This window comes from Rattus norvegicus, chromosome 16 (assembly GCF_036323735.1).
Source record: "Rattus norvegicus strain BN/NHsdMcwi chromosome 16, GRCr8, whole genome shotgun sequence".
Taxonomy (NCBI): domain Eukaryota; kingdom Metazoa; phylum Chordata; class Mammalia; order Rodentia; family Muridae; genus Rattus; species Rattus norvegicus.
In genome coordinates, this window is record NC_086034.1 from 43,315,418 (window position 1) to 43,337,955 (window position 22,538).

At 41.0% G+C, this 22,538-nt stretch overlaps 1 pseudogene; it reads right to left on the reverse strand.

The window, feature by feature from the left end:
• Nucleotides 1-1,253: 1,253 nt before the first annotated feature.
• Nucleotides 1,254-19,191, reverse strand: LOC100910324 (uncharacterized; annotated as a pseudogene).
• Between the last annotated feature and the right edge of the window lie 3,347 nt (nt 19,192-22,538).

Consider the following 22,538-nt stretch of genomic DNA (forward strand, 5'->3'; position numbering starts at 1 on the left):
ATAAATATGATATACACATCTCTGTGCCTTTCTGCATTTGCATCTAGATTCAGCTTACATTTAGGATACAGACTTATTATAACTCATTTATAGCCATGGATTTTCACTTCCACAAGATGGCAGTGTCTGATAATTCTTTGGAAAACCTTCAAGGCACTCTCTTCTGAAATTTTACTTCTGATAAGCCAGTATTAGCCCCAAATCTTGGAATACACAAGATACAATTAATAAACTACATAAAACTCAAGAAGAAGAAACACCAAAATGTCGATGCTTCGGAACTTCTTAGAAGAGGGAAAAATACCAAAAAGAAGAAACACAGAAATAAAGTATGGAACACAGACTGAAGGAAAGGCCATTCAGAGACTTCCCCAACTAGGAATCCATCCCATATACTAGAAGGAACAAGGGAAAGAAAAAAAAAACAAAGAAAGAAACAACAACAACAACAGGGTGGAATCTACTCTCCACACACTTTTCTGGAAAATGCAAATGGAAACACAGCCTCCTGACTAAGCCATTTGAGCCTCCTTAGAGCAAGAACTTTTCCTGTGTAGGCCAACTTTTTGGAAGCAACAACTTGCTTCAAGCCTATCTTGCTTCTAATCCCTTCCTTCTTCCCACCATCTCCTGGCCATGGCTGTCCCCAAACAGCCCAGCCACACCTTTGCATTTCTATCTTGATATTGGCCTTCTATGTCTCTACTTGCAGGGTTATCAGGAAATTGCCTTTCATTTTGATGGAATCTCCATCTGCTTGCCTCTCTGTCACTTTATGTCTCTCTTTATCTCATTATCAATGATTGTCTCCTTTTTCAAACTCTGTGTAACTACTCAATACTTCTTTTCTAAATAGGTAGACATGCACCTAGTTTTCTCCATGGCTTTTGTTCATACGACCTTGGATCCCAGGCACTATCAAAGGTATGGACTAAGGGTGGGTGTCAATATACCAGTGCTCCTGCCCAACCTGGAGAGAAAGTGTGGGAACTTTGGCTCACTTTGTTTTTCATCTCAACATGCAGATTATCTCTCCCTCTCTCTGTCTATCTCTTTCCCTCTAGTTTGTGGGTACTGAGGGCAAGTCTGCCAGCCAGACATCAATTCATATTTGCATACCTACCTGTGTATTCCGCTATTTACCTATTGGTCTATATGATAACCTAAATGTAGCTTTGTGGAACTGTCTGTAGACAGTTGGTCTATTTATCTAACTGCAAAGCAAGAATCTATGTTTATCTGTATCCATCATTCTAAAGATAAGTAAACACAAACACACAGAATAAAGGGGGAGGTAGATCTTGATCTACTTTGGAACATGATTTACAATTTGACATGGGACAGGGGTTAAGTCTGAAAATCTTGTCAAGAAGCACAGTGCAAATTCCAGAAGAGGCTGCTGTGGAGTGTGTCCGGAGCTTGAAAACCAGTGTCATGTGCCAGTTCATCCAGGGAAGAGTGTGTATGCCCAGTCCTTCCCAGTCCCAGGAGTTGCAGGCATTCTGATTATGGAGAGAATATGAAGTTCACTTTCTGTAGAACCTGTGGCTGTAGTCCCTGAGTGCCTTGGCCATGAGCAGACAAGATGTCTTAATTGGGGCCTTCTTGCTGCCTATTTTTCTGGAGAGCAGGCAGGAAGCCTTCTGGACTCCTGGATGGGCAGGAGCCTCAGAAAGACTGGGAAGTTGGCACAATATCTGGGTCCAACATCTCCTTGTTGACCAGGGATCTTGAGCTCGGTACGGAAGGAGATCATCATTGTCTTTCTCACTTGCAGACTGTTGGCTCTTGTGCTTTGGATGTGGCTGTGAGGGCCTGCAGCCTCTCCTCTTGGGACTCCTGAAGGGGCAGGGGTGCTGAGGACTCAGGCTTGCTCTGGGTTTGCTTGCTTGTCTGCCTCTTGGACTGTGTCTTATATTCTGACTACCCAGGCTCAGCTTCCTCCTTTGCAGATTGGCAGTGAGTGGCATCCCTGAGGCCAGCAGGGTCCTCAGCAAGGAGCCCTCAGTGGGATTTCTGATGGCAACCATCTGCAGCCAGACAACCTGAATAGAGTGCTGTTTTGTGGTTCTTTCTGAGTTTACAGCCCCAAGGTGAGCCTTCTTGATCCTGCTGAGAGGAAGATGGCTCCGTGACAACATCCAGGGCAAGGCAGGCTTGGACACTGCAGTGAGACCCTAGACTGGCACAGTCAGCCAAGGGCCTGGGGTATTTGGAGATCTGAGATTCACCTCAAGGAATCATTGCTCGAGGCCTCTGCGACTCTGCAACCCAAGGGAGTTCCATCTTCCTCTTTCATGGTGGTAGGACCTGAGGGATGAGATCAGCATTCATCATTGAGGCAATCCCATCATGAACCAGTCCCAGGGGGTTCCTCCCACTCCCAGCAGCCTGAGTGCCCACCAAACATAAGACACTTGTGTTTCCCTGACCCAGTTCCTGGCTTTCTGGAGAGAGTCTTGGCTCCTTCATGCTGCCAAGACTCTTCAAAGCTCGCAGTGTGGGTTCCTACCTGTCCTGGGTTCTGGACAACTCGCTACTACTTGGAACTATAGTTCTCTCCTGGATCCAGGCTTTGACTGTGAGGTGCCTGATATAGCTGTCTCCTGAGAGGTTTTGCCAGAGCATGACTACTACAGAGGTAGAGGCTAGCAGCCACCAATTGTGCTGAGAGTGCTGGGCCCCCATTGGAAGAGTTAGAGAAATGCTGGAAGGAGCTGAAGGGGAGTGCAACAATACCAATTAAGAAAAATAGTAACAATCAATAAGAACACTCACAGAAGAAACCACCATCCAAAAAGTACACAAGGACAGACCCAAGGCTCCAGCTGCATAGTTGGCAGTGGATCGCCTTGTCTGCGCCAATGGAAGAAGTCCTTGGCCAGCCAAGGCTGGAATGCTCAGTGTAAAGCAATGTCAGGGCAGGGATGTGGGAAAGCATGGTTGGATGTGTGGGGGAACACTTCACTAGAAGGAGAGGGAGGGAGGGAACAATGGATATGGGGTTTATGGGCAGAAAACCCAGAAAGGGGATAATATTTGAAATATAAATAAAAAATATCCAATTAAAAATAAAGCAAATAAAGAAACCGAACTAACACAGGAAAAGAAAGAAAAAGAAAACAGAAAGAAAGATACAAAGAAGTAAAGATAGAAAGAAAGAAAGAAAGAAAGGAAGGAAGGAAGGAAGGAAGGAAGAATGAAAGAAGGAAAGAGAGAAAGAAAAAGGAAGAAAAAAAGAAAGAAAGACAGAAAGAATGTAGGAAGGAAGGAAGGAAAGAAACAACTAGAACAACAATCCCCAAAACAACAGGTTGGGATATATACTTCTCACACTTTTCTGCAGAATTCAATATAGCAAGGCAGCCTCATGACTAAGCCATTTGATCCTCCTTAGGGCAAGTACTTTTCCCGTGTGGGCCAAGTCTTTGGAATCACCAACTTGCTGCAGGCCTCTCTTGCCTTCTAATTCCTTCCTTCTTCCCACATCTCCTGGCCATGGCTGTCCCCACACTTACAGAGACCAACAGCCCAGCCACACCTTTGCATTTCCATCTCGATATTGGCCTTTCATGTCTCCACTTGCATGGAGAAACAAAACAAACAAGGAGATTGTTTTTCATTTTGATTGAATCTTTTCCTGCTTGCCTCTTTGCCTCTTTATGTCTGTCTTTCTTTTTCTCACTATCAATGTATCCTTCTCCAAACTCTGTGTGACTCCTCAGTACTTCTTTTCTAAATAAATAGACAGGCACCTGGTTTTCTCCATGGCTTTTGCTCATATGAGCTTGGATTACAAGCACTATCAAAGGCACTTACTAAGCCTGGGTGTCATTATACCAGTGCACTTGCCCTAACAGGAGAGAAAATCTGGGAAATTGGCCCCCTTTGGTTCTCATCTGGTCAGGCAGATTATCTCTTCCTCTCTCTGTCTATCTCTTTCTTCTTACTTGTTTTTGTGTGTATTTGTCTATGCCTCCTGATCTTTATCATACACATAAACATAACTCTCCCATACCCACCCACCCACCCACCCACACACACACACACACACACACACTTACTTATAATCCCACACACAAACACACAGACATACACATATTCCAACACATAATTTAGTCTGGTTTAATTTGTGGATTTTATTCGTTTTCTCTCTTGTTCTATCTCTCTCTGTCCATAGGTGTATGTGGGTATGTCTCCTCTTATTTATCACACAGATTAACATAATTCTATCACAAACACACATACACACACACACAATCACACAATTTAGTCTTTTTTTTTCACCTTTAATATAGTTTAGATTCGTTAAATCAACTAGTTTTTGACCACTGAGGGCTAATCTGCCAGCCAGACTTCCAACTCATATTTACATACCTACCTATGTATGACTCTATGTACCTATTCTTTGTGATAACCTACATGTCTCTTTGTAGAACTGTCTGTAGACAGTTGGTCTATTTATCCCACTGAAAAGCAAGAATCTATATTAATCTGTAACCATCATTGTAAAGATATGTAAGCACAAACACACAGAATAAAGGGGGAGGTAGATATTTATTTACTTTGGAACATGATTTACAACTTGACATGGGAGAGGGGTTAAGGTCTGGAAAATATTGTCAAGAAGCACAGTGTAAATGCCAGAAGAGGCTGCTGTTGAGTGTGTCCAGAGCTTGAAAATCACAGTGTGCCATGTGCCAGTTCCTTGAGGGGAGAGTGTGTATACCCAGTCCCTCCCAGTTCCAGGAGTTGCAGGTATTCTGATTGTGGAGAGCATCTGAAGTTCACTTCCTGTAGAACCTATGGCTGTAGTTGCTATGTGCCTTGGCCATGAATGGAGCAGGTCTCTTAGCTAGGGACTTCTTGCTGCCTTTTTCTCTAGAGAGCAGGCAGGAAGGCTTCTGGTCTCCTGGATGGGCAGGAGCCACAAGAAGACTGTGGGAAGTTGGTGCAGAGGCAGCCCCTCTGGGTCCAGGCTCTTCTTCTTGACCAGGGCTCTTGAGCTGGGTATGGAAGGAGATCATCATTGTCTGTCTTGCTTGCATTGTCCTGGCTCTTATGCTTTGGATGCAGGCTTGAGGACCTGTACCCTCTCCTCTTGGGACTCCTTAAGGCACAGGGGTGTGGAGGACCCAGGCCTGCTCTGGGTTTGCTTGCTTGTCTATGTCTTGGACTGTGTATTCCCTTCTGACTGCCCAGGATCAGCTCCTTCTTTGGCAGATTGGCAGTGAGTAGCATCCCTGATGCCAGTGGGGCCCTTAGCAAGCAGCCCTGGGTGGGATTTCTGATGGCAAGCAGCTGCAGCCAGACCAGCAGTTAGTTGCTGTTCGGAGCTGCAGTTCTTTCCTGATTCCAGGCTTTGACTGTGAGGTGCCTGTGGGTCAGAACCTATTTTGATGTGTGGCTAGGGCTAGGGCTCAGGCAGTAGACTGTGTGTCAGCTTCCACTGCTGAGTCCAAAGAAGACCTCTCTCCCAGCTTCTCTGCTTACCTGGAATACTTGCTCCTGGGTTATCTCTTATAGAGAAGTACTCTTCTGCACTGTCCTGTGGCTCCTCACCAAGCCAAAGTCCGAGGGACCTTCTCAGGTTGGGGCCCCAGCAGGAACCCTGGGAACCACTGAGCTACTAGGTCCTTAACAAAGAAGACCAGGAGCTGCTGTTTCTTCACTGACTTGATGGTCTTTCTGAAATAAGTCTCTGCCAGGCTGTCACACTGAATACCAATCACTTATGCTGTAAGATCAAGAATGGACAAATGGGACCTCATATAATTGCAAAGCTTCTGCTAAGAAAAGGACACTGCCGGCCACCGCAGAGAGCTCGTAGGCAGCACCCCACGAGCAAACTTGAGCCTCGGGACCACAGGTAAGACCAACTTTTCTGCTGAAAGTGACCTGCCTGGTGAACAACAGACACAGGCCCACAGGAACAGCTGAAGGCCTGTAGATAGGAAAAACTACACGCCCAAAAGCAGAACACTCTGTCCCCATAACTGGCTGAAAGAAAACAGGAAAACAGGTCTACAGCACTCCTGACACACAGGCTTATAAGACAGTCTAGCCACTGTCAGAAATAGCAGAACAAAGTAACACTAGAGATAATCTGATGGCGAGAGGCAAGCACAGGAAACCAAGCAACAGAAACCAAGACTACATGGCATAATCGGAGCCCAATTCTTCCACCAAAGCAAACACGGAATATCCAAACACACCAGAAAAGCAAGATCTAGTTTCAAAGTCATATTTGATCATGATGCTGGAGGACTTCAAGAAAGACGTGAAGAACTCCCTTAGAGAACAAGTAGAAGCTTACACAGAGGAATTGCAAAATTGCCTGAAAGAATTCCAGGAAATCATAAATAAACAAGTAGAAGCCCATAGAGAGGAGTCACAAAAATCCTTGAAAGAATTCCAGGAAAACACAATCAAACAGTTGAAGGAATTAAAAATGGAAATAGAAGAAATCAAGAAAGAACACATGGAAACAACCCTGGATATAGAAAACCAAAAGAAGAGACAAGGAGCTGTAGATACGTGCTTCACCAACAGAATGCAAGAGATGGAAGAGAGAATCTCAGAAGCAGAAGATTCCATAGAAATCATTGACTCAACTGTCAAAGATAATGTAAAGCAGAAAAAGCTACTGGTCCAAAACATACAGGAAATCCAGGACACAATGAGAAGATCAAACCTAAGGATAATAGGTATAAAAGAGAGTGAAGACTCCCAGCTCACAGGACCAGTAAATATCTTCAACAAAATCATAGAAGAAAACTTCCCTAACCTAAAAAAAGAGATACCCATAGGCATACAAGAAGCCTACAGAACTCCAAATAGATTGGACCAGAAAAGAAACACCTCCTGTCACATAATAGTCAAAACACCAAACGCACAAAATAAAGAAAGAGTATTAAAAGCAGTAAGGGAAAAAGGTCAAGTAACATATAAAGGCAGACCTATCAGAATCACACCAGACTTTTCGCCAGAAACTATGAAGGCCAGAAGATCCTGGACAGATGTCATACAGAACCTAAGAGAACACAAATGCCAGCCCAGGTTACTGTAACCTGCAAAACTCTCAATTAACATAGATGGAGAAACCAAGATATTCCATGACAAAACCAAATTTACACAATACCTTTCTACAAATCCAGCATTACAAAGGATAATAAATGGTAAAGCCCAACATAAAGAGGCAAGCTATACCATAGAAGAAACAAGAAACTAATCGTCTTGGCAACAAAACAAAGAGAAGAAAATCACACAAACATAACCTCGCATCCAAACATGAATATAACAGGAAGCAATAATCACTATTCCTAAATATCTCTCAACATCAATGGCCTCAACTCCCCAATAAAAAGACATAGATTAACAAACTGGATACGCAACGAGGACCCTGCATTCTGCTGCCTACAGGAAACACACCTCAGAGACAAAGACAGACACTACCTCAGAGTGAAAGGCTGGAAAACAACGTTCCAAGCAAATGGTCTGAAGAAGCAAGCTGGAGTAGCCATTCTAATATCAAATAAAATCAATTTTCAACTAAAAGTCATCAAAAAAGATATGGAAGGACACTTCATATTCATCAAAGGAAAAATCCAACAAGATGAACTCTCAATCCTAAATATCTATGCCCCAAATACAAGGGCACCTACATACGTAAAAGAAACCTTACTAAAGCTCAAAACACACATTGCACCTCACACAATAATAGTAGGAGGCTTCAACACCCCACTCTCATCAATGGACCGATCATGGAAACAGAAATTAAACAGAGACGTAGACAGACTAAGAGAAGTCATGAGCCAAATGGACTTAACAGATATTTATAGAATATTCTACCCTAAAGCAAAAGGATATACCTTCTTCTCAGCTCCTCATGGTACTTTCTCCAAAATTGACCATAAAATTGGTCAAAAAAACGGGCCTCAACAGGTACAGAAAGATAGAAATAATCCCATGCGTGCTATCGGACGACCACGGCCTAAATCTGGTCTTCAATAACAATAAGGGAAGAATGCCCACAATACGTGGAAATTGAACAATGCTCTACTCAACGATAACCTGGTCAAGGAAAAATAAAGAAAGATATTAAAGACTTTTTAGAATTTAATGAAAATGAAGGTACAACATACCCAAACTTATGGGACACAATGAAAGCTGTGCTAAGAGGAAAACTCAGCTCTGAGTGCCTGAAGAAAGAAACAGGAAAGAGCATATGTCACCAGCGTGACAGCACACCTAAAAGCTCTAGAACAAAAAGAAGCCAATACACCCAGGAGGAGTAGAAGGCAGGAAATAATCAAACTTAGAGCTGAAATCAACCAAGTAGAAACAAAAAGGACCATAGAAAGAGTCAACAGAACCAAAAGTTGGTTCTTTGAGAAAATCAACAAGATAGGTAAACCCTTAGCCAGACTAACGAGAGGACACAGAGAGTGTGTCCAAATTAACAAAATCAGAAATGAAAAGGGAGACATAACTACAGATTCAGAGGAAATTCAAAAAATCATCAGATATTACTATCAAAGCCTATATTCAAAAAAACTTGAAAATCTGCAGGAAATGGACAAAATCCTAGACAGATACCAGGTAGCGAAGTTGAATCAGAAACAGATGAAGCAGTTAAACAACCCCATAACTCCTAAGGAAATAGAAGCAGTCATTAAAGCTCTCCCAACCACAAAGAGCCCAGGTCCTGATGGGTTTATTGCAGAATTCTATCAGACCTTCATAGAAGACCTCATACCAATACTATCCAAACTATTCCACAAAATTGAAACAGATGGAGCACTACCGAATTCCTACTATGAAGCCACAATTACTCTTATACCTAAACCACACAAAGACCCAACAAAGAAAGAGAACTTCAGACCAATTTCCCTTATGAATATCGACGCAAAAATACTCAACAAAATTCTGGCAAACCGAATCCAAGAACACATCAAAACAGTCATCCACCATGATCAAGTAGGCTTCATCCCAGGCATGCAGGGATGGTTTAATATACGGAAATCCATCAACGTGATCCATTATATAAACAAACTGAAAGAACAAAACCACATGATCATTTCATTAGATGCTGAGAAAGCATTTGACAAAATTCAACACCCCTTCATGATAAAAGTCCTGGAAAGGATAGAAATTCAAGGCCCATACCTAAACATAGTAAAAGCCATATACAGCAAACCAGTTGCTAACATTAAACTAAATGGAGAGAAACTTGAAGCAATCCCACTAAAATCAGGGACTAGACAAGGCTGCCCACTCTCTCCCTACTTATTCAATATAGTTCTTGGAGTTCTAGCCAGAGCAATCAGACAACAAAAGGAGATCAAGGGGATACAGATTGGAAAAGAAGAAGTCACAATATCACTATTTGCTGATGATATGATAGTATATTTAAGTGATCCCAAAAGTTCCACCAGAGAACTACTAAAGCTGATAAACAACTTCAGCAAAGTGGCTGGGTATAAAATTAACTCAAATAAATCAGTAGCCTTCCTCTACACAAAAGAGAAACAAGCCGAGAAAGAAATTAGGGAAATGACACCCTTCATAATAGACCCAAATAATATAAAGTACGTCGGTGTGACTTTAACCAAGCAAGTAAAAGATCTGTACAAAAAGAACTTCAAGACTCTGAAGAAAGAAATTGAAGAAGACCTCAGAAGATGGAAAGATCTCCCATGCTCTCGGATTGGCATGATTAATATAGTAAAAATGGCCATTTTACCAAAAGCGATCTACAGATTCAATGCAATTCCCATCAAAATCCCAATCCATTTCTTTAAAGAGTTAGACAGAGCAATTTGCAAATTCATCTGGAATAACAAAAAACCCAGGATAGCTAAAACTATCCTCAGCAATAAAAGGACTTCAGGGGGAATCACTATCCCTGAACTCAAGCAGTATTACAGAGCAATAGTGATAAAAACTGCATGGTATTGGTACAGAGACAGACAGATAGACCAATGGAATAGAATTGAAGACCCAGAAATGAACGCACACACCTATAGTCACTTGATTTTTGACAAAGGAGCCAAAACTATCCAATGGAAAAAAGATAGCCTTTTCAGCAAATGGTGCTGGTTCAACTGGAGGTCAACATGTAGAAGGACGCAGATCGATCCATGCTTATCACACTGCACAAAGCTTAAGTCCATGTGGATCAAGGACCTCCACATCAAACCAGAGACACTCAAACTAATAGAAGAAAAACTAAGGAAGCATCTGGAACACATGGGCACTGGAAAAAATTTCCTGAACAAAACACCAATGGCTTATGCTCTAAGATCAAGAATTGACAAATGGGATCTCATAAAACTGCAAAGCTTCTGTAAGGCAAAGGACACTGTGGTTAGGACAAAACGGCAACCAACAGATTGGGAAAAGATCTTTAGCAATCCTACAACAGATAGAGGCCTTATATCCAAAATATACAAAGAACTCAAGGAGTTAGACTGCAGGGAGACAAATAACCCTATTAAAAAATGGGGTTCAGAGCTAAACAAAGAATTCACAGCTGAGGAATGCTGAATGGCTGAGAAACACCTAAAGAAATGTTGAACATCTTTAGTCATAAGGGAAATGCAAATCAAAACAACCCTGAGATTTCACCTCACACCAGTGAGAATGGCTAAGATCAAAAACTCAGGTGACAGCTAATGCTGGCGAGGATGCGGAGAAAGAGGAACACTCCTCCATTGTTGGTGGGGTGCAGACTGGTACAACCATTCTGGAAATCAGTCTGGAGGTTCCTCAGAAAATTGGACATTGAACTGCCTGAGGATCCAGCTATACCTCTCTTGGGCATATACCCAAAAGATGCCCCAACATATAAAAAAGACACATGCTCCATTATATTCATAGCAGCCTTATTTATAATAGCCAGAAGCTGGAAAGAACCCAGATGCCCTTCAACAGAGGAATGGATAGAGAAAATGTGGTACATCTACACAATGGAATATTACTCAGCTATCAAAAACAATGACTTTATGAAATTCGTAGGCAAATGGTTGTAACTGGAAAATATCATCCTGAGTGAGGTAACCCAATCACAGAAAAACACACATGGTATGCACTCATTGATAAGTGGCTATTAGCCCAAATGCTTGAATTACCCCAGATGCCTAGAACAAATGAAACTCAAGATGGATGATCAAAATGTGAATGCTTCACTCCTTCTTTAAAAGGGGAACAAGAATACCCTTGGCAGGGAATAGAGGCAAAGATTAAAAGAGACACAGAAGGAACACCCATTCAGAGCCTGCCCCACATGTGGCCCATGCATATACAGCCATCCAATTAGACAAGATGGATGAAGCAAAGAAGTGCAGGCAGACAGGAGCCAGATGTAGATCTCTCCCGAGAGACACAGCCAGAATATAGCAAACACAGAGGCTTATGCCAGCAGCAAACCACTGAATTGAGAATAGGACCCCCGTTGAAGGAATCAGAGAAAGAACTGGAAGAGCTTGAAGGGGCTCGAGACCCCATATGTACAACAATGCCAAGCAACCAGAGCTTCCCGGGACTAAACCACTACCTAAAGACTATACATGGACTGACCCTGGACTCAGACCTCATAGATAGCAATGAATATCCTAGTAAGAGCACCAGAGGAAGGGGAAGCCCTGGGCCCTGCTAAGACTGAACCCCCAGTGAACTAGATTGTTGGGGGGGAGGGCGACAAGGGGGGAGGATGGGGAGGGGAACACCCATAACGATGGGGAGTGGGGAGGGGGATGTTTGCCCGGAAACCGTGAAAGGGAATAACACTTAAAATGTATATAAGAAATACTCAATTTAATAAAAAAAATAAAATAAAAATAAAAAAAGGACACTGCCATTGAGACAAAATAGCAACCACCAGATTGGCAAAAGACCCATTCTACATCCAATAGAGTCCTTATATCCACTATATACAAACAACTCAAGAAGAGAAACTTCAGAGAATCAAATAACCCTGTTAATAATGGGGTACAGAGCTAAACTAAGAATTCTCATCTGAGGAACATCTAATGGCTGAGAAACACCTAAAGAAATGTTCAACATCCTTACTCATCAGGGAAATGCAAATCAATCCACACTTAGGTTCTATCTCACATTAGTCAAAATGGCTAAGATCAAAACCCTAGGTTACAACAGTTGCTTGTGCAGATGTGGAGAAATACAGAGACTCTTCCATTTTTGGTGGGATTACAAGCTGTGCAACCACCCTTGAAATCAGTTTGGAGGTTTCTCAGAAAATTGGACAAAGTACTACCTGAGGACCCTATTATACCTCTCCTGGTCATACCCCTAAAAATGTTCCTAAAAATGTCCTAAAAAAGGACACATGCTCCCCTATGTTCATAGCAGCCTTATTTATAATAGCCAGAACCTGGAAAGAACACAGATGTCCCTCAACAGAGGAATGTACAGAGAAAATGAGGTACATTCACACAATGGAGTACTAGTCAGCTATTAAAAACAATGACTTCATGAAATCCATAGGCAAATGGATGGAACTAGAAAATATCTTCCTGAGATAGGTACCTCAATCACAAAAGAACACACATGATATGCACTCACTGATAAGTGGATATTAGCCCAAAATCTTTGAATATCTAAGAAAAATTCATAGGTGATGTAAACTCAAGAAGGAAGACCAAAGTCTGGATGATTCTTTCCTTCTTAGAAAGGAGAACAAAATACTCATGGGAGGAAATACAAGGACAAAGAGTGGAATAGATACTGAAGAAGAGGTCATTCAGAGACTGCCCCAACTGTGAATCCAGCCCAAACATATACAGCCACCAAACCCATACAGTATTTCTGATGCCAAGAAGTGCATGCTGATAGGGGGCCGATATAGCTGTCTCCTGAGAGGTTTTACCAGAGCATGACTACTACAGAGGTGGAAGCGCTAGCAGCCAATGATTGCATTGCGAATGGAGTACCCAATGGAGGAGTTAGAGAAATGATTGAAGGAGCTGAAGGGTTTTGCAACCCCATAAGAACAACAATACCAACCAACCAGAGTTCCCAGGGACTAAACCAACATCTAAAGAGTACACATGGACAGACCCATGGCTCCAACTGCATGTGTAGCAGAAGATGGCTTTGTTGTGCATGAATGGGAGGAGAAGCTCTTGGTCCTTCCAAGGCTAGATGCCCCAGTGTAGGGGAATGCCAGGGTAGGGAGGCGTGAAAGGATGGGTGGATTTGAGGGAGAGCACCCTAATAGAAACATGGTGAGAGGGGTTGTATAGGGGGGTTATGGACAGGATTCTGGGAAAGGGGATAGCATTTGAAGTATCAATAAAAATTCCAATAAAAATTAAATAAGCGTGGAGTACTAAGCTAAATAGAGAATTCTAAACTGATGAATTCAAATGATTGAGAAACACTTAGAGATATATTCCACATTCTTAGTTATCAGGGAAATGCAAATCAAAATAAATTGAGATTCTACCTCACACCAATCAGAATGGCTAAGATAAAAAACTCAGGTGACAGCAGATGCTGGCTAATATGTGGAAATAGAGGAGCACTCTTCTATTCCTGGTGTGACTGCAGTTTGGTAAAACCGCTTGTTAATCAGCCTGACAGTTCCTGAGTAAATTGAAAATAGTTCTACCTGAAGACTCACCTATACCACTACTGGGCCTATACCCCCAAAATGCTCTAACTTATAATAAGGACACATACTCCACTATGCTCATAGCAGGCTTATTTATAATTATCAGAAAGTGCAAACAGCCTAGGTGTCCCTCTACAGAAGTATGGATGCAGAAAATATGGTACATGTACACAATGGAATACTATGAAGCTATTAAAAATAATGACTTCATGAAATGCACAGGCAAATGGATGGAAATAGAAAATACCATCTTGAGTGAGGTAATCTAGATACAAAAGAAAACACATGGCATGGGGACAGGGAGGGAATGGGGGCTTATGGACAGGAAACCAGGAAAGGGAATAACATTTGAAATGTAAGTAAAGAAGTATATCTAATAAAAAATGGGGTACAGAGCTAAACAAATCATTCTCAGCAAAGAAATATCAAATGGCTGAAAAGCACCTAAAGAAATGTTCAACATCCTTAGTCAACAGGGAAATGCAAATCAAATCAACCCTGAGATTCCACATCACACCAGTCAGAATGGCTAAGATAAAAAACTAATTTGACAGCAGATGCTGGTGAGGATGTGGAGAAAGAGGAACACTCCTCCATTGTTGGTGGGATTGCAAACTGGTACAACCACTCAAATCAAGAGGTTTCCAGAGGTTCCTCGGAAAATTGGACATTCTACTACCTGAGGACCCAGCTATACCCCTCCTGGGCATATAGCCAAAAGATGCTCCAACATACAACAAAGACACAAGCTTCACTGTGTTCATAGAAGCCTTATTTATAGTAGCCAGAAGCTGGAAAGAACCCAGATGCCCTTCGACGGAGGGATGTATTAAAAAAATGTGGTACATTTACAAAATGGAGTACTATTCAGCTAACAAAAACAATGACTTTATGAAATTCATAGGCAAATGCAATGAGCTAGAAAATATCATCCTGGGTGAGGTAACCCAATCACAGAAAAACACACTTGGTATGCACTCATTCATAAGTGGATATTAGCCAAAAACCACAAATTACCCAAGATGCAATCCACAGACCACAGGAAGCTCAAGAAGAAGGATGACCAAAATGCGGATGCTCCTGCTCCTTCTTATAAGGGGAAAATATCCATAGGAGGGAATGTGGGAGCAAAGTTTAGAGCAACGACTGAAGGAATGGCTAATTAGAGCCTACCCCACTTGTGACCCATATATATACAACCACCAAAACTAGATAAGAATGATGAATTAAAAAATGCATGCTGAAAGGGACCAAATATAGATCTCTCCTGAGAGACACATCCAGAGCATGTCCAATACAGAGGTCAATGCTAGCAGCAAACCACTGAACTGAGAACAGGACCCCCTTGGGGGTAATTAGAGGAAGGATTGAAAGGGCTTATGGACAGGGAACTGGGAAATGGAATAACATTTAAAATAAAAGTAAAGAAATATATCTAATTATAAAAAAGAAAAGAAAACACATGGTATATACTCATTGATAATTGGATATTAGCCCAAAACTCACAATGCCTATGGTACAACCCAAAGACCATATGGAGCTTAGAAGGAAGACCAGAGTATGGATGCTTCAGCCCTGCATTGAGGAGGGAAACATGATGATCCCTAGAATGTAGAGGGAGAGAGGGGCCTGAGAGGGAGAAAGGAGAGGGAGGAAATACAGGGACAGTATCAGGAACTGGAGAAGATATGAGAGAGGTACAGAGGGTCAGGAAATCAAACAAAATTATGTAGCAGGACAGATGAGGAAATAGGGATAGCCACTGGAGGGTTCCACACACCAAGTAAACATGAGGCTCCCAGGCCCCAACAGGTATGACTTATCCGAAATGAACACCTCAGTGGAGAGATGTGGCCACCCACCCATTTCAGAGTTTTTGACCCAGAAATGTTCTTGTCCAAAGGAAGAACAGGGGCAAAAATGGAACAGAGACTGAAGGAAGGGCCATCAGGTGACTGTACCACCTGGGGATCTATCTATCAGGTCTGCAGACACTACCCCTGACACTCTTGCAATGGTCAAGAGGCACTTGCTGACAGGAAACTGATATGGTGGTTTCTTGGGAGGTACAGCCAGCAATTGATCAATGCAGATGTGGATGATTGGCGCCTACCATAAGAATGAGCTCAAGGACCTGTGAGGGAGCTGGTCGAACAACTGGAGGAACAGAGGGGAATTTCAACCCCATAGGAAGAACAATATAATCTGGCCTGAGCACCCAGTGATCCCAGAGACTAGCCAACCAACCAAGAAGTGTACCTGAAGGGATCCAAGACTCCAGATATATGTGTAGTAGAGGATGGCCTTGCCTGATAGCAGTGGGATGGAAGACACTTGGTCGGGGTGAGGTTTGATGCCCCAGCATAAGGGGATGCTGGAGTGGTGATACAGGAGAGGGTGGGGTGGGAGGAGCACCCCCACACAGGCAAAGAGGAGCAGTAAGGGTAGACATGGAATGTGGGGTTGGTGGAGGGGTAACCAGGAAGTGGGATATCATTTGAGATGTAAACAAATAGAATGATTAATAAAAAATAAAATTAAGCAGGTGAAAATAAAAGGGAGTAAAAATAAAAAGGAAAAGAGCAACGAAGTAAAACCAAACTAAATTGGGTGAATGGTTGTGTGAGAGAGAGAAAGAGGAAGAGAGACAGACAGACAGGCAGATTAACTGAATGAAGAAAGGAGGACAAATCAGGGCCAATGATCCCAGACATTATAGTCATTAGAGCAAGACCTCAGACATAAGTTTATCCACCCTTACATATGTCTTCTTGAGAGTCCCTGGAATTCAAGGTTTCAATGATCAGGTGAGCAAAACCTGAGGAAACAATTGGAAGTATGTGGACTGATTTATAAAGATGGTTTTGAGAGATCACAGATAGGAAGTGAAGGGGAAAGGGATAAGAGAGAAATACAAATGATAGTGAGATAAAGACAGACAGACATAAACAGGCAGAGAGACTGGCAGAGACTCAGCCAAAACAAAAGGGAATCCATGGGTAACCCACAAAGTAAAATAGTAGTGACCCAATTTCAACCCTGCAAAATGCAAAGGTATGGCTTGGCTGTTGTTCTGTCACCTGTGTGGACAGCTGCCTACAACCAGCTTATGGGAAGAAGGAAGGAATTAGGAGTGATGGAATGGCTACCAGCAAGTTGATGGTGCAGGTGTGGGAGCTCTAACATCCAGGTCTACCTATTGTAGTAGAAAATAATTTGGGTTTCTACTCCACTTTTGATCATCTAGTTACAAGTTAAAGGATACAAAACCTTTATGTTTATAATAAGCCTTAATAGCCCTACAGTTCGGCAGGTATCAGCCCTCTAAGCTATTTTGTCTTATTTCTCTATCAGTAACTCCAAGGTATGTTTTGCCAATTTCTACCTGGTTTGCTCTTACTCTAATTGGCCAGCCCTCATAGACATGTTTTCCCAATTCATTCTGTCTTCTCCTCTCTTATCTCCCTGCTATCTCTGGTGGTCACTGCTCAGACCCTAAGGCTGGCAACTGAATTTCCCCCTACCTCTCATTTGCCCAAATGTAGGCTGTAGGCATCTTTATTGACCAATCAGGGATAACATAAGGGACAAGGTTACATAACCTCAGTTGGTGGAAGTGAGGAGCTCCTTGTCCCTGAGGCAACCAGGGCCAATATTTATCATTACAATATATAGCAACAGGGCAAACTTCAATGTCCAACAAGGAAAAGCTCTAGTCCTTAGGAGGCTCAACTAGTTGAGGCTAGATTCTTGGGTTGACATTTTGTGCAAACAGGCAGGGAAATTATAATTTATATAATTATAAATATATTTATAATTAAAAATATAATATGCAGCTAAATATCATTAAATTTCCTTAGATAATAGTTATTTAGGATCTTTGGATAACAAGTAAGAAAATATACATTTCTCTTTTTCTAATATTTTTACCCAATACCTAAGTTTAGGGAGGGAGCAAAACTGAAAGAGAGGAGATAAAAGAAGATAGAGAGAAATTCTGTTCTTCTCCTATGACATACACAATCCAATCAACACTTTGCCTGCAGTTGACAGTGAGAAAACAATGGGCTCATACAGACCTAGCCACTGTGAACACAAATTTCTTATACATATGTGTGTCAATAATTTACTCTTTTGAACTGGCTACAGTTTAGATCCATTTATCTTTCAGGGATTTTTGTGTATTTTTTCTACCCAAGTTGTAAATACACTCTCTTCTCTGGGAAACGGTAGTTACAGATTGACTGTAAAATCCATTCACTTAACAAAAACCAATTCATTCCATGTCTTTGCAAGGCATTTTGCCAGGTTCTGTGGTGAAGTTACAAAGATATATTTAAAGGCATTTCTGTTCCAAGAGATTAAAATGGATGATCTTAATAAACAACACTGTAATCTTAGTATCCCATTAGTGCTTGAGGCCCATAAAGCACAACTAATTAAAAAGATATTGAATCATTTTAAAAATAATAAAAATCTCATCAGTCCATTTTACATACAGAGAAATCAAATCTTACCAGCCAGATTGCTGTTTTAAATGAAATAGTTGAAATTCTTAGAAGAAATGGTATGCCTCAGGCTGTATAAGAAACTGGAATTACATAACCATTTTACATAGCATATTGCTGGTATTTTGTACTGATTCTTGTAAAATCTTGATTGAAACCAATTTGCCAAAATAAGTAAAAAGACCAAATATGAGTTAAGGAATATGTTTTCACTCAATATCACGATTAGCATATTAATGTTGTGGAGTGGCTGCTGCATTTAGTGTTTAGTGGAAGAGGATTTATTTCAGCTTATCTTGAAAAATATGTAGTATTTTCCCCTTCTTGTACTTTACATTGGATATATTCATGTGCACATGGATAACCCTCTCTCTGTGACAAAAGGAAAGCTGAAGGACATATCTGTCACTCAAGCACAGTGAACAGATGGAATGAATATTTTTTATGTACAGACAGCCCTGAGGAACTATTCAAAGAACAAATTCAACAGACAATTCATTCTCAATCTGCCTTCACATTATAATATGGGTTTTATGAAAATCCTGCTTTCTTTAACTGCATCTTGTGTGGAACTATCCCAAAAATTATTATCTTAATTGATCACTCTGTTCATCAAGAAATATCATGGAGTTTTATGGCTTCTAAGTAAATTTTATTATAGATTTAGGTAACTTGAATTTTATCCTTTAAAAATTTTGAGATTATATTATAATTAAAACACTTGTCCCTTCATTTTCGTCACTCTAAACCCTCCATGTACTCCTCCCCACTCTTCAATTTATGGTCTTATTTTTCAATAATGGTTATTGCATATATGTATATATAATCATATATGTATTTGTACATATAAATTGTTCAATTTACATAAAGTTACTTGTATATTGTTTTCAGCTCTGCCACTCAACAAACAATTGTTTTACTCTTCCCTAAGGAAAATCACCTCTCCTACTCCAAACTTTCTTCAGTTGCCTTTAGGTCTGTGTAGGATTGTGGCCTTCTGGACTTTTCCCCATGAACTTTGGCATGTCTGTTGTTGTTGTCGTCCATGTTCAGCTCCCACTTGGCCAGTCATGATGAGGATAAATGATAGATATAGCTCCTCATATTACCTGTAGAAACAATCTCACAGAAAACACCCTGATCCCTGGCTCTTAGCATCTTTCCCTGTCTTCTTCTGCAATGTTCCCTGAGCGTAAGGTCCAAGTGTGTATAACTGTGTTCATTGGGACTGGACTCCAGAACTCTGCATTTTGATTGATTATGGTTTTCTGTAGTAGTCTCAATCTGCTGAAAAGAGAAATTTCCTTGATGAAGAGTTAATACTACATATATCTCTGAGTATAAGGCCAAATATTTATAGATTGTTGTTAGGGACCATGATATTAGTAAATGAGTGGTTGCAGATTCTCTTACAATAATCAAAAATTCACCCCCTCTTTTTAAGTGACTTTTAAGTTTCCATGGAGAGCTGTTGGGTTCCGCAAAGGTGTGTGTGTGTGTGTGTGTTACTATTACTCCCTTATGGTTATTTTGACGTGCTAGTCATTGATGTGGTTCATAGTCATCATACCTGTGTAGGACTTTGGTTTCTTCCCTCATTTGAAGCTTGCATGTCAAAAGCTAGTTCTCGTAGAGGGATAATTCAGGTCAGTTCTAGATCATAGGTGTCTGAGTCCTGTTTCTGAAGGGCATTATATCTTTAGGATAAAAGACTTACCTTTCAATTAGGGAATTATGACCAAAAGTAATAATAATATACTGTGTAATTTTAGAGATTTAAAACTCCTTGGTCCCAAGAGCACATCAAAACAATCATCCACCATGATCAAATAGGCTTCATCCCAGGCATGCAGGGATGGTTTAATATACAGAAAACCATCAATGTAATCCATTATATAAACAAACTGAAAGAACAAAACCACATGATCATTTCATTAGATGCTGAGAAAGCATTTGACAAAATTCAACACCCCTTCATGATAAAAGTCCTGGAAAGAATAGGAATTCAAGGCCCATACCTAAACATAGTAAAAGCCATATACAGCAAACCAGTTGCTAACATTAAACTAAATGGAGAGAAACTTGAAGCAATCCCCCTAAAATCAGGGACTAGACAAGGCGGCCCACTCTCTCCCTACTTATTCAATATAGTTCTTGGAGTTCTAGCCAGAGCAATCAGACAACAAAAGGAGATCAAGGGGATACAGATTGGAAAAGAAGAAGTCAAAATATCATTATTTGCAGATGATATGATTGTATACTTAAGTGATCCCAAAAGTTCCACCAGAGAACTACTAAAGCTGATAAACACCTTCAGCAAAGTGGCTGGGTATAAAATTAACTCAAGTGAATCAGTAGCCTTCCTCTACACAAAAGAGAAACAAGCCGAGAAAGAAATTATGGAAACAACACACTTTATAATAGTCCCAAATAATATAAAATACCTTGGTGTGACTTTATCCAAGCAAATAAAAGAACTGTATGATAAGAACTTCAAGCCTAGGAAGAAAGAAATTGAAAACGACCTCAGAAAATGGAAAGATCTCCCATGCTCATGGATTGGCAGGACTAATATAGTAAAAATGGCCATTTTAACAAAAGTGATCTACAGATTCAATGCAATCCCCATCAAAATACCAATCTAATTCTTCAGAGACAATTTTGAAATTCATCTGGAATAACAAAAAACCCAGGATAGCTAAAACTATCCTCAACAATAAAAGGACTTCCGCAGGAATCACTATACCTGAACTCAAGCAGTATTACAGAGCAATAGTGATAAAAACTGCATGGTATTGGTACAGAGACAGACAGATAGACCAATGGAATAGAATTGAAGACCCAGAAATGAACCCACACACCTATTGTCACTTGATTTTTGATAAAGGATCGAAAACCATCCAATGGAAAAAAGATAGCATTTTCAGCACATGGTGCTGGTTCAACTGGAGTTCAGCATGTAGAAGAATGCAGATCGATCCATGGTTATCACCCTGTACAAAGCTTAAGTCCAAGTGGGTCAAGGACCTCTGCATCAAACCAGATACACTCAAAGTAGTAGAAGAAAAAGTAGGGAAGAATCTCGAACACATGGGCACTGGAGAAAATTTCCTGAACCACCAATGGCTTATGCTCTAAGATCAGGAATCGACAAATGGGATCTCATAAAACTGCAAAGCTTCTGTAAGGCAAAGGACACTGTGGTTAGGACAAAACCAAAACCAACAGATTGGGGAAAGATGTTTACCAATCCTACAACTGATAGAGGCCTTATATCCAAAATATACAAAGAACTCAAGAAGTTAGACTGCAGAGAGACAAATAACCCTATTAAAAATGGGGATCAGAGCTAAACAAAGAATTCATATCTGAGGAATGCCGAATGGCTGAGAAACACCTAAAGAAATGTTCAACATCTTTAGTCATAAGGGAAATGCAAATCAAAACAACCCTGAGATTTCACCTCACACCAGTAGGAATGGCTAAGATCAAAATCTCAGGTGACAGCAAATGCTGACTAGGATGGGGAGAAAGAGGAACACTCCTCCATTGTTGGTGGGATTACAGACTGGTACAACCATTCTGGAAATCAGTCTGGAGGTTCCTCAGAAAATTGGATATTAAACTACCTGAGGACCCAGCTATACCTCTCTTGGGCATATACCCAAAAGGTGCCCAACATTTAACAAAGACACATGCTCCACTATGTTCATAGCAGCCTTATTTATAATAGCCAGAAGCTGGAAAGAACCCAGATGCCCTTCAGCAGAGGAATGGATATAGAAAATGTGGTACATCTACACAATGGAATATTACTCATCTATGAAAAACAATGACTTTATGAAATTCATAGGCAAATGGATGGAACTGGAAAATATCATCCTGAGTGAGGTAACCCAATCACAGAAAAACACACATGCTATGCACTCATTGATAAGTGGATATTAGCCCAAATGCTTGAATTATCCTATATGCACAAAACACATGAAACTCAAGAAGGATGACCAAGATGTGAATGCTTCACTCCTTTTTTAAAAGGGGAACAAGAGTATCATTGGGAAGGAATAGGGAGGCAAAGTTTAGAACAGAGGCAGAAGGAACACCCATTCACAGCCTGCCCCACATGTGGCCCATACATATACAGCTACTAAACTAGATAAGATGGGTGAAGCAAAGAAGTTCAGGCTGACAGGAATTGGATATAGATCTCTCCTGAGATACATACCCAGTATACAGTAAATACATAGGCGAATGCCAGCAGCAATCCACTGAACTGAGAATGGATCCCCGTTGAAGGAATTAGAGAAAGTACTGGAAGAGCTTGAAGGGGCCTCGAGACCCCATATGAACAACAATGCCAACCAACCAGAGCTTCCAGGGACTAAGCCACTACC